The sequence below is a fragment of the Anabrus simplex genome, chromosome 2 (genome assembly GCF_040414725.1).
Source record: "Anabrus simplex isolate iqAnaSimp1 chromosome 2, ASM4041472v1, whole genome shotgun sequence".
In the NCBI taxonomy this organism is placed as follows: Eukaryota; Metazoa; Arthropoda; class Insecta; order Orthoptera; family Tettigoniidae; genus Anabrus; species Anabrus simplex.
This window is the reverse complement of record NC_090266.1, coordinates 159,853,933-159,871,240: the sequence shown is the minus strand read 5'-3', so window position 1 is coordinate 159,871,240 and position 17,308 is coordinate 159,853,933. Positions and strand designations below refer to the sequence as shown.

Below are 17,308 nucleotides of genomic sequence, written 5' to 3'. Positions count from 1 at the left end.
CACATGGGGCAGACAACTGTCGATATTTACAATATTCAAATTACGATAGCTCGTGAACTATTATCGGCACACTTTATCTTGGTGCATTTGTGTACGGGGGTGAGGAGTAAGGAGGGAGCTGTCCCGGTTCTGATAGTACTGCCATTGAATGAAAATGAAATCTGAATTGAATTGAGAATATGATCGATCGATATGAAGTTTCTAAACCGTTACCGGTATTATCTTAAGCCAACAACTATGTCACAAACACATTATATAACATTATATAACATTTCTCGATGCGAATCTTGTTCCTAGCATGAATTCTATAGTTTGGCTTTGCTGTGTAAACAACAACAGTACTAGTACGTAAAGTGTACGCCAGATGTCGCACAACGATGCTTAAGCGATTCATAGTTTGTGTTTCAAAGGTTGCCAGTACGAAACTAGAAGATTGCCGAGGTCGACCGATTCAGCACTAGAGTGTAAATGCACCAAGATAAAGTGTACCGATAATACTTGTGCTAGAATCCTAAAGAGAACACCATTGACATTTTAATTTACTTCAGTGTTATTTTATTAATGTCAATAGGGCATTGTTCCATTTGAGAGAATGTCATCATCATCATCATCATCTGTTTACCCTCCAGGTTCGGTTTTTCCCTCGGACTTAGCGAGGGATCCCACCTCTACCGCCTCAAGGGCAGTGTCCTGGAGCTGCAGACTCTTGGTCGGGGGATACAACTGGGGAGTATGACCAGTACATCGCCCAGGCGGCCTCACCTGCTATGCTGAACAGGGGCCTTGTGGAGGGATGGGAAGATTGGAAGGGATAGGCAAGGAAGAGGGAAGGAAGCGGCCGTGGCCTTAAGTTAGGTACCATCCCGGCATTCGCCTGGAGGAGAAGTGGGAAACCACGGAAAACCACTTCCAGGATGGCTGAGGTGGGAATCGAACCCATCTCTACTCAGTTGACCTCCCGAGGCTGAGTGGACCCCGTTCCAGCCCTCGTACCACTTTTCAAATTTCGTGGCAGAGACGGGAATCGAACCCGGACCTCCGGGGGTGGCAGCTAATCACGCTAACCACTACACCACAGAGGCGGACTTGAGAGAATGTATCTTTCTAAAATAAATACCCATTCTAATAATTATTAAAATCTTTGTATTGGGTACAATTATGAGCCCTTAGTTACACTTCATTTCTGTAAAAACAGCACTTCAATAGCACCTTGCATTTCAAAAATATTTGGGGTACAGATTTTAGGTGGTTCACTTTGTATAAAAATCCTAATCATGGCTTCCCTGATTGCAGAAATGCGTACGGTATTTATTGACTCCTTTTTTTTGTCACTTTTTTACTTTTAGGTAATTTTTCCAATTTTTCCTCATTATTTTCAGCAATTTGTTACATTAAACGATCGTGTTTAAGTCATTTATTTTTGTTCTGCGTTATTATTTAGCCATTCTTATGCGTTTACGTTGGGCAGACAACATATTGAATAATTATCATCCGAGGTTTCAATAAAAAAAAAAAAAATACTTAAGCTGCAAAACGTTAAGTGCTCAGTTTGAAAACTGAGAAACATATAAACCTTCTACAACGCTTATCCAAAATCTTTGGAAATCCACATCCCTAGAGATTGAGAACGGCGAGAAATTATTTCTACCTGGATGGACTTGCAGAGCGAGTTGTAGGTATTGTCAAACACTACTGTATTTGGTATTGTCACTGAAGCCGGTACAAATTCACATTTAAATCAAGTTAGGAAGTACCCGAGTACTAACATACACATAAGTGCTAGTTAATATATTTTTACACAGGGCGAGTTTTGTTTCATTTATTCGTGTATGATCCACTTCAAGTCAATCAATCAAATCAATCAATACGGTGCTGATTTGCATTTAGGGCAGTCGTGTTTAAATGCCAAGGATAAAGCTTTAGTTGTCCATTGAAGGGAAATATTTCACAATTCGGCGAGTTCTACAGATGGTTAGTTATCTTTTAGAGAAATATTTGAAGTGGAAAGGGGCAGCGGATAAAAGAGTTACAATTCAGTAAAATGTGGGTCGCGACAGACACGTGTTATTCAAAATATCATTGGATGACATAGAGATGGTTTGTTATTTCGTTTGTAAGAACTTCTTTTTAAAAGTGGATTAAAATATTATTCCCCATGGTATCTCTGCATTTATTATTATTATTATTATTATTATTATTATTATTATTATTATTATTATTAAAGGGAACAGAATTGCTAATTTTCCCCTTGAGTCAAGTTTACGGCAAATTTGACATGTAAGAATGAAGCCGAAGAATACGTACGTTCTTAGCGGCATGAGACAGTGTGTCAACCATTGCATGAGCACTACTAACGCTACGTTGTGGCTCTGAAAGGGACTAATTAATCCTACTTGGGCAGATCTTTGTAATATTTGTAACTTGCTGCTTTACTCTTTGGTAATGTATGCAGCACCATCTGCTGGATTGTATTCCAATGTTGAGTAAGGGCTTGTTTTTCAAATGGTAGATAGCGCTGCAAGTAGCTATTGGTTTCTGTGAAGTAAAAATAAGCTGTGGTCGAACGAGAACATCTATATAAGGGACATTGCATCTGTAGCTCGTGTCGTCGTCTTGTGGAGTCTGTCTTTGAAGTCTGGATGTGTGAGGCTGACTGTTAAAACTCCTTTGGAAAGAATTAGTAACACCCAGGTGAATTTGCAGTAAACTTACCGGTAAGTATATAAAAAACTTGTTCTGTGTGTGTGGTGGTCATTCAACTTCGGCTGTATGTCAACAGACAGTATAAATTCACTGGGTTTGACACTTCACGTCGCTGATTTCAGGTCTGGGTGTATACCGATCTTTGTTTATCTTGTTAATAATAATGAATGGATAGCGAAGCGAGAGAGTACAAGAATGCTCTTTGGTGTCTTGTCTGCCTTTGTATGTTGTAGATTTTTTATTGTTTAGCGAACTGTAGGTATATGCCGAACTTATATGCACTAGTGCGACTTAGCACGTGAAATTTTATTACAGTACTAGAAAGATATTTGCCGTTCATATTTTCACCCTTTCTCATTGTTGTTATTCACTTAGTTCAGAAGCGTTTATTATACAGAACTTACTGTCAGATGCATTTCAATACATTTTGGTATGAAATACGTCCTAATTTTAAAAATGACGTAGCTCTTAATCAGACATAATTTTGTAATGCATCGATATCCACTGTCAGATTATATTTAGAAACTTAAAATAAGCCAGCAGGCCTTTTTTTTTACATCATATTATTTGATTTGGATGGTTGAGTATTGACAGCTTGCATAAATATTTTTTCCCGGTTAGAGCTGAGAGATTTTCGGCGGCGTTCTTCCACACTAGAACGTGCGTTTGCACAGACTGCGACCGGTATTCAAAAAAAAAAAAAAGAGGAAATGAAAGTAAAATGTATAACTGCAAGATCATCGACCTTTTGAGTATGGGATGAAGATTACCTAGAAAGAAAGTAAGAGTGAATGTAGGGGTTGTAGAAAATATCATACCGGTACTTGAAGGTTGACAGAGTATTCTTCAGGATATGGAAGTTTGCAAATGATGGGAAGACAGTTAAAATTATATCATAGATTGTGCTCCCAAATCTTTCCTTTTTATGTCAGAACGGCAGGAATATGAAGGAAAGAGGGTGAAATCCTAGTGGATATGCTTTTTAATATCTAATAAAATTAATGAAATGGAAACCATTGGAGCACCCCAGATATTTTCTTTTCTTTTATAGAGTATGTAAGGAACACATTTTTCAGTACCAGTACAGGAAAAATTTGCTTTGGTGAGCCAAAACATTGGGATTCCTCCACAAGAGTAAATCTTTAAATGACTGGTATGAATCTGCTCTGAAACATATCAGCTATTTTTCCTGTCCATTTTTCATTTTTATATGCATGTCATTGCTCTTGAAGATGAAGCTTGCACATACTATTTCTCTCCCTTCGAGTTAATTGCTGTCCATTACATAATTAAGCATCATGTTCAGAAGTTTCCATGTGTTCGGGTTGCGGGGAGGGTTGCATTCAAGTAACTCTCGAAGGTCTTTGTACGTTACCTGCCATGTGATTATTCGATATGTTGTATTATTGGTAAAATCTACTGGCAAAACTCTCACCATACCAGTAATATAATAGGCCATCTCCATGTTCTGATTTTGTATCTGTTGTTGTTATGATAATGAAGATTTCTGGATAGAGGAGATCGATAATTCATTTAAAACTGTATGAGCTTATTTAAATGCATACGTGACCTGTACGTGCATAGTGGGACTAGACATTTCCTACTTACTGTATGTAGATTCTTCTCAGTGGCTTGATTTGCCTCAATATTTTATTACCTTAGGTATATTGAGTTAATGTGAGACATGGAAAGTCATCAGTTGTATCTGTACTGAGCAAGTGGCTGCACGGTTTGGGTCATGTAGCTGTCAGGTTGCATTCGGGATATAGTGGGTTCGAACCCCACTGTTGGCATCCCTGAAGATGGTTTCCGTGGTTTCCCATTTTCACACCAGGCAAATGCTGGAACTGCACTTTAATTAAGGACACAATAGTTTCCTTCCCACTCCTAGTCCTTTCCTGTCCCATCAACAGGAAGCAAATTGGAAAAGTTGTATCTGTGTGATTTATCACTTACCATCGTTCACTAATAGACAGTGTGTTCCAGAAGTGTTATTGCATTTTTTGTAAACTAATCACCAGGGATGATAAAAGCAAACTTGACCCAAATGTACGTACTTATATTAATATATCATTCCATTCCTTATAACGAGGACATGGTAATCAAGAACATTCGATGGAAAATAGTAAAATTGCTTTCAGTCTACGTGATTTATATATCTGTACTTCCGTGTTGAAAGGCAGTTGTATTTGTAAACTTCATGCTGATGATAGAATATAATGTTATTGTAGTTGCTTGCACCAAATGTCAACTTGCATGTGTTATTCAGCCAAATTTTATTTTGTTACTTGACTCTATCATTACATTTTTTCACATTCTGATCAATTATTAAGAAGTATCGTCCTTTTCAGGCAGAATGTGCAAGCACATGGGCTTGGAGAAATGCTTCAACGAATACTGGTATTGGTATGCTTTTCAGGAAACAGTTGCTGGAGTTTAATTTGAAATTATTTTTCTAATAGGTCTTCATCCTTCCCATTCTGTTGTTGATGATCTTCTTTCACATTACCACTGGAAGATGGGGTACTTCCTTATAAACCGAGGGACATTCTTGAGCAGTTGAGATTCTAAAGTTTCGGAGATTGGTTGTTATTTTATTATATTATTCATTTTCTGGCTAATTTGAATTTTCATGTCTTTCCAATATATGGAGTATTCATCATTATCTATCAGTTTCTATTGTTGTATCAGGAGAAACTGATTTTCAGAGAACTGAAAGAATTCATCATGATAGAGAACTTTGCTCTTATGTGCTGCTTATGGGTGGTTGGGTCTGTCCTATGAATGTATTCATTACAGTAAAGCATTTGTTTTGAAATATTACTTTTAGGTAAACACTTTTCTTATAATAAAACTTACAGTGATTGCAGTGTAGATGCACAAACTCCTGGTGATATCTGGAGTTGAGTCATGTACTATGTTCTTTGCCCTACTTTACCACTGTTGTCAGGATATCTTGGGAATGTACCATTTTTTAACAAATTTGCAGGTGAAAACCAGTTTTTCTTAGTCCAATATAAATTTGTCAGGTTCCAAGAAAGATTTTGAACATAGGGCAGTTTGGAAGCTACGTAAGGCTCAGGTGAATTAGTTCAATGTTTACACATAAATTAATATAATTATTAGTTTGATGTGCTAGCATTTCAGATTTAAACTTGCTGGTGAATATATCTTTAAAACAACATTATTGCAGTTTTAGGTTTGAGCCTTGTCATGATAGGCAGCACCTTTTAATGAGGCATTTCTATCAAAAGGTGTATTCTATATATTGACTTGCCATTAACAGCGTGAATTGGTTGCTTAGTTGAATGCAAGTCATGGAAGCACTGTAAGAATTTTCTGGTACACTGGCTCCATGAAAATGATTTAACTGTTTAGCATTCTATCAGTTTATTGATGGAAGTTTTAAATAAAGTAATTACAGCCATTGGTCACACTTGGTAAGTAAAGATTATTAAACTGGCATACTGTATAGAAAGGAACTAAATCCTGAAAAAAAAAAATTTTCTGCCTGCACTTTGTCTACCATTTTGTAAATATACTATCCAAGGTTCGAACCCCTTGTCCAGGGATGAGCAAACAGCTTGGGCTGTGAACGCACCTTTTGTTATCTGAAGAACGTGTCTTGGACATACGAAGTGCTACTGGCAGCTTGAGGGAGTCAAATAGATAAATACTATTGTGTACATTCTGACTGAGAGATGATTGTATTACGATGGGGTGGGAGTTGTGTTAGCTGAATAAGATCGTCACTGGATTTTCGCCAATACCGTAGTTTTTGAAGTACTGGCCAGTGCTGCTATGGTGGTTAGTAGTAAACTGGACTGTAAGTTAAGGTTACAGATGTCTTCACATGGTTTATTTAGGGGTTATAGAGTAAGGATGTAAAGGAGAGGGTATATGTCTCTGGTAAAACCCCAGTTAGAGTATGGTTCCAGTATATGGGACCCTTATTTGCATGCCTTGATTTGAGAATTGGAACTGGAAAAAATCCAAAGAAAGGCAGCTCGATGGTTGTCGTCCTGATTGCAAACAGTCCAGATTGCGAACAAGTGGGTACCTGAAGGGGATGATTTGGGTTTGACACACATTGAGTCGAGATTGCAGCCAGGCATAAAGTAGAGGCGCTTAAGAAAGAATATATCATTCTGTATATGTCATGCTACTTATCTAGGTGGATTGTGGCAGCAGTACGCATCACTAGAGGCACCTACAGTCTTCTGAAGTTCTTTAGAAAGCCACTTTAATTATTACCAGGGAGATTTTCATCTATTCACAAACCAGCTCTGGCAATAAAGAATGCGGCCAGAAACATTAACCCTCAGTTGGTACACCAAGTTCTGGTACACACAATTGGAATCCTGGGTAATACACAAAAAAAAAAAAGTTAAAAGCATGTAAGAAAAAAACCCACTTGTTTCCAAATAAACTGACTATTTCACTTATGTATTATTTTGAAAAATAATAATAATAATAATCAATATTCTAAAGGCTAGTGCCTTGTCGATGCAGCCACTCTCTTCTTTCATTGGCATAATAATAATAATAATAATAATAATAATAATACCGGGCGAGTTGGCCGTGCGGTCAGGGGCGCGCTGCTGTGAGCTGCATCCGGGAGATAATGGGTTCGAATCCCACTGTCGGCAGCCCTGGAGATGGTTTTTCGTGGTTTCCCATTTTCACATCAGGCAAATGCTGGGGCTGTACCTTACTTAAGGCCACGGCTGCTTCCTTCCAAATCCTAGGCCTTTCCTATCCCATCGTCGCCATAAGACCTATTTGTGTCGGGGCGACGTAAAGCCACTAGCAAATAAAAAGAAATAATAATAACCTATTAATAATACAATATGTTATGCAATAAAAAAGATAATCTTCTAAATGGTAAGATTACCTCAAACTAAATTATTAAACATTTTCAATAAGAGCAATATTTTTTAAAATATGCTTAGGTTATCTTAAACATCCCGACGTACCAGTTAATGTTAATACTACTAGAACAAACATTACATATGAGACTGATTTGAAAACTGTATCTGTTTTATGTATCTCACGTCAACACTAATCTCTTGTTCGCAATCTGGACTGGGTATATTTAGTTGTTCGGAATCTGGACTGTTTTTGCCTTCTTCGCAATCAAGACACAATCAGCTCGATTTCTGTGGGATTTCCGACAAGAGTAGCGTTACGGAAATGTAAACTTTGGGCTGGGAAGACTTGGGTGAAAGGAGACGAGCTGCTAAACTACACGGTATATTCAGAGCTGTCAGTGGTGAGATAGTGTGGAATGACATTAGTCGACGAATAAGTTCGTGTTGTGTTTTCAAAGCTAGCCACATGTTACCCGGAGGCCCCGGGTTCGATTCCCGTCCAGGTCAGGGATTTTTACCTGGATCTGAGGGCTGGTTCGACGTCCACTCAGCTTACGTGATTACAATTGAGGAGCTATCTCACTGTGAGATGGCGACCTCGGTCTAGAAAACCAAGAATAACGGCCGAGAGCATTCGTCGTGCTGACCATACGACACCTCATAATCTGCAGGCCTTCGGGCTTAGCACGCCAAGGCCCTTCGGGGCTGTTGCGTCATGGGTTGTTGTTGATGTTTACAAAAGTAAGAAATATCACAATGTGAAGGTAAATTTGTAATTCAAGAGGACAAGTTGGGGCAAATATTCGTTTATAGGAAGAGGAGTTAGGGATTGGAATAATTTACCAAAACTTGCAAATTCTGTACAATTAATTCAGAAAGGGCTAGGTAAACAATAGACAGGGGATCTGCCACCTGGGTGACTGTCTTAAATGCAGATCAGTGGTGACTGATACGTTGTGTGTAAATGAAGATGTGCAATAAGACGATCACAACCATGCAGTAGTGCAAATATCCCTCCACATAGGATTGGCGTCAATAAAAGCTTCTGGCCGTAAAACTGGTCTTAATCTCATGTAAGGTCGGCCCCGAGTAGGGTCTGAGTGTAGAAGAAATATATAATCTTCTTCCTCTGTCATGCTTGTAGGTACTCGGGGTCATCGCAATTTTCAGTCGATCACTTGTTTCAGGAACTTTTGGACCAAAAGAAAAGAGATCGCTCCTACAAGTGTATGATACAATTTACATGGTATAGTCTCCATCAGATGTAGAAGACATTTGTTATGCTCTGCTTGTGCTAATGTAGTGTTTCAGAAGACCGCCATTCATGAAATGTGGCTTGTCTTGTGCTGTCCACGAAACTTGTCCTTTTCTGCCCGTAATTTTTTTTTTTAATTAATGGACTAATTATTCCCGCTCATGTACGAGAACAGATCATCGAGTCAGTGCGTGTGAATGAAAGTTTAAATGCAGTTCTAACTTTCAGTCGCAGCAGGATTAAGAGGGAAGATCAGAAAATATGTTTTAGTTAACAGGGGTTAAGACTGGCGGGCCGAATGTTCTAACTCCGGACAGTAATTTTTGGTATACTCTGGAAACTCGGGACGTTCAGTAAACGTGCAACTTGTTTTCCGTCCTCTCTTGGTCCAGTTAGTTCTTAGCAGGCAGGGATTAAAATAAGCTTGACAAGTTCATGGTGAGAGAAGTTAGACTGAGAGATTAACTCTGGTGAGTGTATTAATGACCTTAAGCTGATCAAACTGTGGGGAGTTGATCTGTTTTAAGTGTGTGTAGGCGGATAATATTTAGATTCGGTGCTTCGTAATACAGTCGTAGCAGGAGACCTTGTGGCTTACCACAAATTATTTTATATTACATTGATCTTTAATTTTACTCAATCTTCCCCTCTAGGTTATTTTCTTTGTAGAATTTATCTCGGAAATACTTTGAGACCTTGAAAATATCGTAAGTTATATAGTGGAATCTGACAGATTTCTATTCGATATTCATAACTTGGAATTGATATCAGGAAAGACTGCAGATTCGAAAGCCATCGCAGTATCTGTAACGTTCTTCCTCCTCCTCCTCCACGGCTTTTCCCACTTCTGTAGCGTCGCGTGTGCGAACTATGTCACACATGTGGATTTGGCCCTGTTTTACGCCCGGATGCCCTTCCTGGACGCTAACCCTATATGGTGGGATGTAATCACTATTGCATGTTCTTGTGATGGGTGGTTGGTGTGTAGTGTGTTGTCTGAATATGAAGAAGGAAGTGTTCGGGCAAACACAAAAACCCAGTCCCCGAGTCGGAAGAATTAATCAGACATGTTTAAAATCCCCAACCCGGCCGGGAATCGAACCGAAGGCCTCAATGCTGACCATTCAGCCAATGAGTCGGACAGTATCTGTAACGTACCGATGCTTAAATTTACTTTGCTTTACTGTGTACAAATTGCGTTAATTGGTATGGTAGGCTTGTAAAGGCTTCCTGCGATATTATTCTGCCAGCATTTAAAATTCTGTACAGTGATTGTCTGTAAATCTTAAATTACCTAAGGTTTCTTGTCCAAGAATTCTAGGTTGGACTTGGACGCCCAGTACTGTGCAGTATTAACGGACTCGTAAGCGCTTTGTAGAGTGTTACATCCCAAGAAAACTTTGTATTCTAATGACAACATTTTTGTCTCATCTGTTGTGTATTTTCATCAATTATATATATTTTTTCAATAGGAATGACGGTCGTGAAAGCAGAGCAATGCGGATGAGGATATCTTAATGCTGACTCGTGGTATTCCGATATCAGCTGACCATGTGGCTGGACAGCAGTAGTCTTGGCAAGCCAAGACCCTTAATAGTCCACGTTATGTTGATAAGAATTGTGGAGCGGAATGGGTCTGTGGCATGATAGCTGACAGTCGCTGTCTTCACGTTCACGGTTCGAATCCCGACCGCGATCGTTGAAATGAAAAGTTGAAATGAGGTTGGAATTCCACGTAAAGCTGGCGGTTCCGTGGCTATGATTGCTTTATCAACAATCTTGTAACTAAATTTGCTTACTTGCGGTAACAAGTCACCGTCGATTATCTTCTTTGTGTGTCGTTCTCAAGTTTTACATTGCGGTGGTGCAAATATATTCCATTGGCTATAACTAAACATTTAATATTCAAGAGGTTCGGCAGTCATTACTGGTATAGCACTTACCATTCAAACATAATTACTGTACTTCGTGTTGCTAGCTCTGTCTGCCTTGATGCTGGTCATTTTAAGTGGACTCATTCAGTGTTCTGCGTGAGCTGGTAATGACTCATACTAGATAGCAACATACTGAATCACTCCCCGGTTATAGGTTGGATCAGAGGAGTAGCTGGATATTGGGTTTTACGTTCTGCCAGTTTCCAAGGACACACTGTTCTTGTTCAGAGTTTCATTTCTGATCTATTCTGTATGTTGTTTATTTTAACCTACTTCCTACATTTTGGATAGTTGAGTAGAAAGTGGTGGCGGATTGATATATTGGGCTTGGAACATCCTGTAGTAGGCAATCAGACTCGAGATGAGTGGAAAGTTATGCTATGAGATCACCGTATGTGTGCGCGCGCGCGCCTGATGTGTTCTAGACGTTTTCATTGCCCCTCCACCACAAACACCACCACCATCTCACAGTAACTACAAAACAAATTATGTATTCTGCAAATTTTTTACGACCTTATTGTTACTTGCGGATTTGTAAGAAAATTAGTTTAGACTCGTCTGTAGTGTCCATGCCATGTCTCGTCTTGTCTGGTCTCAGCTTGAGCAACATTTAATACACAAATAATTGCAGCTGCTTTGAGAAATCTGTTGGCGAATAGCAGCCAGTGATTTACTAGAATTGTGATATATTGTTTTATGATTACTCTTCTCCAGCGAAGTAAAAATAGGAGTATATATATTTATCTTACATATTGTACGTGGTTTATAGGCGCTGTGTATCGCCAGGGACGCGGTTAAATGAATTGGCAGTAGGTAACTTACCTTTTTTTAGGATTAATATATTATTTTCTTATGCATGGCGTTGAAATGTCCTGGAGTACGGAAGCTATTGTGGTGTGGATTTTGCTTAATAATACCTTTTTGTGCGACCTGGAACTTAACAGTCATTTATGTCAATGGAAATCGAAATCAAATCCAAAGCCGAATAGTTAGATCTTCGGCCACAACTTTCCTGAGATCTGAGAGGTTTTCTACCATCGTTTTAGACCAATACTGGTTATTTCCACGTTTCAAGTCCCTTGGTACCGTACCTTTAATCACTAAACGCCCTAACATGAGCTCTTAATGCATTTTACGCTCATATACATTGAGCGGCAAAAAAAATGAGCCACTTTAATTTGTTATGTAAAACTTTAATTTATCCCACTAAAATGTATCGGCTTTCTAGTATTCACTTAAATTTTACAAAGCCGGGCTGAGTGGCTCAGACGGTTGAGGCGCTGGCCTTCTGACCCCAACTTGGCAGGTTCGATCCAGGCTTAGTCCGGTGGTATTTGAAGGTGCTCAAATACATCAGCCTCGTGTCGGTAGATTTACTGGCACGTAAAATAACTCCTGCGGGACTACATTCCGGCACCTCGACTTCTCCGAAAGACGTAAAAGTAGTTAGTGGGACGTAACGCCAATAACATTCTTATTATTACATTTTACAAAAGCTAGAATAGAAAATACCAAAACATGATTTGCAACACGCATTAACTTGCAGTTTTTCTTACATTTGGCAATTCTTTAATTTTTCGTTTTTTATAGCTTATAATTAATCCAGAAGATCTGTACGTGGCCCCTACTGGAATGACTACGCAGAAAAGCGCGTCTTCATTTCGTTTGGCAGCATCCGCGTTGGACCCGGGAGCAGTGGGTCTTTGTTCTCTTCTCTGTTTAAGAGACGCGTTAATCTCAGGCTTCCTGATGGAAGTGTGGAGGTGGTCTGGGGAGAGGTACAGCGCCGTTGCTTTCTCTTCGAGGACTCCGTTTGGAGATGGCTCGTTGGTGTGGGGTGGCTGGCACCAATTATGTGTTCGCACTGAGTTGATGTTCATCGATAACGGGACCCTCGATGCCCGAAGGTACACCGAAGAGATCCTAGTGGACCATGTGATGCCTTTTGCACTTTTCATTGGACAGAATTTCATGCTGATGCATTATAACGCCCGCTCACATACCGCTCGTTGTGTTGTGCAGTATCGAGAGGAAGTTGGAATTTGAACCCTGGACTGGCCAGCACCTAGCCCTGATATTAACCCTATTGAACGTGAACGGGATACGCTTGGAAGGAATGTCAGACAACATGACAACACCACCTTGGCACAGTTGAGAATATCATTGCTTGAAGAATGGGATCGCATCCCGTCGGGGACCATCCAATAAATGGTGAACAGTACTTCTGAGCGTTTACAGGCAGTCATAGACACTAGGAGAGGAAACACCTGTTTTCAGTTACTTATTAAGTGTGTCCGACTCGTTGGCTGAATGGTCAGCGTACTGGCCTTCGGTTCAGAGGGTCCTGGGTTCCATTCCCGGCCGGGTCGGGGATTTTAATAGTGTTTGATTAATTCTTCTGGCTCGGGGACTGGGTATTTGTGTTTGTTCCAACACTTTCCTCTTCATATTCAGACAACACACTATACTACCAACCACCACATAAACATGCAGTAGTGATTACAACATCCTTCCATATAAGGTTGGCGTCAGGAAGGGCATCCGGACGTAAAACATGGCCAAATCCACATGTGCGACGCAGTTCGCACCCGCGACGCCACAGGTGTGGGAGAAACGGTAGAAGAAGTGTCCTCATTAAATGCAGCACAAACATTTTGTTTTATTTAGCCATACATTTAATAGCAATTGGCAAAAAAAAAAAAAATGAAAATCCACAGCCTGTTTCCAGTCGTTTGACCGGGTCAAGAATGGAATGAATGAAGCCCGCATCTAGCGGCGAGGATAGGGAATGTGCCGGCTGCCGAAGCCTGTCGCACTCCTGTGGGGCAATGATAAATGACTGTTAGATGAAATGAAATGTTAGTGGAGAGTGTTGCTGGAAGGAAATATGACAGGGAAAACCTGAGTACCCGGAGAAAAACCTGTCCTGCCTCCGCTTTGTAGCAATTGGCAAAAACCAACTGAAAAGGCTTAAAAACTGACACATTTCAAGAACTGCTAAATGTAAGGAAAATTGAAGTTAATGCATGTTGTTAAACATGTTTTGGTCTTGTATATAGCCAGATTTCTAGCTTTTGTAAAATGTAAATGAATTGTGGAAAACCGATACGTTTTTGTAGAATAAATTGAGACATTGCATAAGAAATTAGTGTTTCACTTTTTTCCGGTGAATGTAGTAACCACACGAAATTCGTGATCCCCGTATTCTTCTCGTATAAAATGAAATTATCTTGATTTGCTTTGATAGATTGTTGATAATTAAAGTTGTCTGAATAATACTAGAAAGAATTAAGACACATAAATAGCGAAAAAAACTCGCAAAGGCCATATGCTTTCCTCGAGCTCGCTTTTCCGAAAAAATAGCTGTGGAAAAAATAGTGGTGTGTTTTGATGAATACGAGGAAGGAATCTTTCATTCGAACCGGTGACACTAGGTAAATGCTGCAGACTGCTGTATTCCAGGAGCGCTGTTCAGCAAATTGGATACGAGGCAGTTGAGGAGTCTAACAAGAAGCCTTAAAGGTGCCAGCAATATTTGTCGTTGGATCCGTTATAGGAAAGACTCAAAACTCCATATTTTCCTATCTGACAGAAGCCTACAAGAGTATTGGAGACAAAGATCTGTGCGTATCAGTCGGTATTTTTAAACGTATATTTAAATGAATGAAACTGTTCTACAGAAAATTTTTTCCTGGTATACTTCACTTCAGTATACAATCATTTGCATCTGCTAACGAATTCGTCAGAATGTGACAGCACATAGAAAATTGAGACAGATGAATGATTGCGAAATGATTTGGAATAACACTTTGTTATTGGAGATTTCTCTGCCCATTGCGGATCGCTGACATGAGCTAATTACTTTTAAATTTAAATAATTATTTATCTTGCCAGTAATGCTTTCACGGTCCGTACTTATAGACATGTACCATTTCCACTTTTACTTCTATTATAACGTTCCAAATTCAAAGGTGTCATTGTTTAAGAAGCCTTTCTCGTGGACAGTCGAGAATTCTTCTGAGGACGCAGAGCGCAGTTTTCTGCGAAACGTTAAGAATTTCACCTTATTTTCTTGACACGGCACAAGCCCAAACGCCTGTACAATAACATGTCTATAATTATTTTATCTTACTACATTTCAGAAGAAATTGTGTGAATTTGAACTTTAAACTGGTTTTGGGCCGCCTCATTCTTAATTAGTCCCTTCATATGCCTACTATTCCCTGTAGTTGCAAAATATATTTCTTACTTACCTTGTACGTTCCTTATTTTATACACAATTAGGAAATCGTGGAATAATCATATTATTAGATGTAGGCAGGGAAATATTTTACAGTACTGTCTTACGTCTGAAACTCATCGTATTTCGCCTTTTATTTTTCAGATAGTAGTTTTGAAGGAAATACATGTCCAGTGAGATGCCTCAGAGCGGCTCGAGTTTGGAACACGAGTAGTTTATCATCTGTATTTTCCGCATTCCAGTTAAATGTTGAGATGGCGCGTTTCTCCCCTAATCCTTGTCCTAAACGATTACAGTAGTATCCCTTAGATCAGGTATTGTAATAACATAGAGCGTTATCTGGTAATTTACCAATTTCCAGGAACTGTAAGTACATGAAACTAATGACACCCTATGTGTCTGGCCTTTAAAGTGGTGCAACGATATTTTCACGTAGTTGGTAACGAACGGATAATCTTGCCCGAGTGTCGGTTAGGAAGAGCCATGTTGGTGTTCGACGGCAAGTGGGATACGATCGATATGTTTTCCGTTGTGGGGACGGGAAGATCTCCGTAAGGAGCCTTTTAAGGCATATTCTCTTGGCTGCATGTTCGTTCTTTCGCTAGAGTCTTATCTCCTGAGTTTTTCGTCCGGAAGAGAGCTTCTAATTATCATTACACCTTAGCCTTCGAAACCGACAGACTTGTAACCTATACATGGTTGTGTAAACCAATGCATTTCATTTCAAATGCGATTTACTTTCATATTTCTCTTCGTTTAATAACGGTAGCAGTGTGGTAAGTCTGTGGACGTGAATGGTTCCAAGTTTATGGTTTGAACCCGTAATTGGACACCAAGTTTGTTACTCCGTTCCACATTAATACTGACGAAAAGTCACTGTTCAGAGATATGAGTTTCAAATCCCGACACTGACAGCAACTATTCTATGTGCATTTCTTCACAAAACTTTCCAGATTAACTCCGGCATGTGCTGGGGTAGTGTCAGTCTCGGGGCCGCTTGTCACGAGAAGACTGGTCGTATCATTGTACACACTTGATTACGTTAAGTGTATGTATTTCGTGGTTGATTAGTGGGGAAACTGGAGATTTCAATTAAATCCTTCGCAGAGACAGTTTTCTTATTGTTTTGGAGTTTCTGTCGTGAATAGTTGCAATTCCGCTTTCGTGGTTATAAGAAAAGTAACCTCACAAAAAGGAATTCAACCCCTACTTCACTTACTTTCACCCCCGATGAGTGACTTTTCCTAAAACAAAAAATGTGTTCTTTTATTTTTAAAGGAGATTCAAAGTACCAGTTTTAATACCTGTAACATCTTCCGTTTTTGAGATATAAATATCCTCACAAAAATAATTGAACTCCTTCACTTCTTTTCACCCCCATCTTTTGTTGATTTTCCGAAAAGATCTGTTTCTTTATTATTTAAAGATATTCCAAATACCAATTTTCACATTTGTAACATGTTACGTTTATGAGAACCATTTTAAAAATTCACCCGCTTTTAAAATTCTTTTCACCCTGTTAAGTCGATATTTTTGAAGGAAAAATGTGTTTACTTTTAAAGGAGATTCCAACTACTAATTTTCACGTCTGTATCCTCTTCAGTTTTTGAGATATAAGTATCCTCATAAAAATCAACTTCCTCGCATCTTTTCACCACACATCTCAAGTGGATTTTCCGAAAACAACAAATACGTGTTCCTTTATTTTTAAAGCAGATTCCAAACACCAGTCTTTACTCCTGTAACATGTTAACCTTTTGAGGGATACTCGCCCAATTTTCACTTCTTTTAACCCCCTTAAGTCGATTTTCCGAAAACAAAATAATACGTGTTTATTTATTTTAAAAGGAGATTCCAAATACCAATTTTCGCGTCTTTAAACTGTTCAATTTTTTTAAATTGTGGCTGTACTCATTTTAAAAAATCATCCCCTTTTCACTCACTTAGCTTCGGAATATCCAAAAATCCTTCCGCAGTGGGCACCTGCACTGTAATCTAAACGTATCCCCAAACTTTCATTTCTTTATGTCCAGTAGTTTTGGTTGGCGATGATGAATCAGTCAGGACATGTTATTTTATATATGTAATGGAAATAAAAACTATAATTCCAACGTACTGTATTGATAATAAAGAACTCATTTTAATAGATAAAAATAGCATTTACACAAACGATATTTTCATATTACACAAATCTCTACTGAGAACTCCATTAGCCAAATGGTCGAGAGGGTAGCCAGGTCCCGTCCTTGCTACGTAAAATTAAGTCCTGGTGGTGGTTATTGTTTTAAGAGGAAGGACAACTTGG

General features: G+C 39.1%; 1 protein-coding gene across 6 annotated transcripts in view; it reads left to right on the top strand.

Moving 5' to 3' along the window:
* Nucleotides 1-2,571: 2,571 nt before the first annotated feature.
* The window catches only part of LOC136863957 (glutamic acid-rich protein), a 466,965-nt gene continuing 452,228 nt past the window's right edge, over nucleotides 2,572-17,308 (top strand). For all 6 annotated transcript variants that reach the window (XM_067140416.2, XM_067140414.2, XM_067140413.2 and 3 more), the window contains exon 1: nucleotides 2,572-2,714. The gene's annotated coding sequence lies outside the window, so the exon portion shown is untranslated. The remainder of the gene's footprint in view (nucleotides 2,715-17,308) is intronic.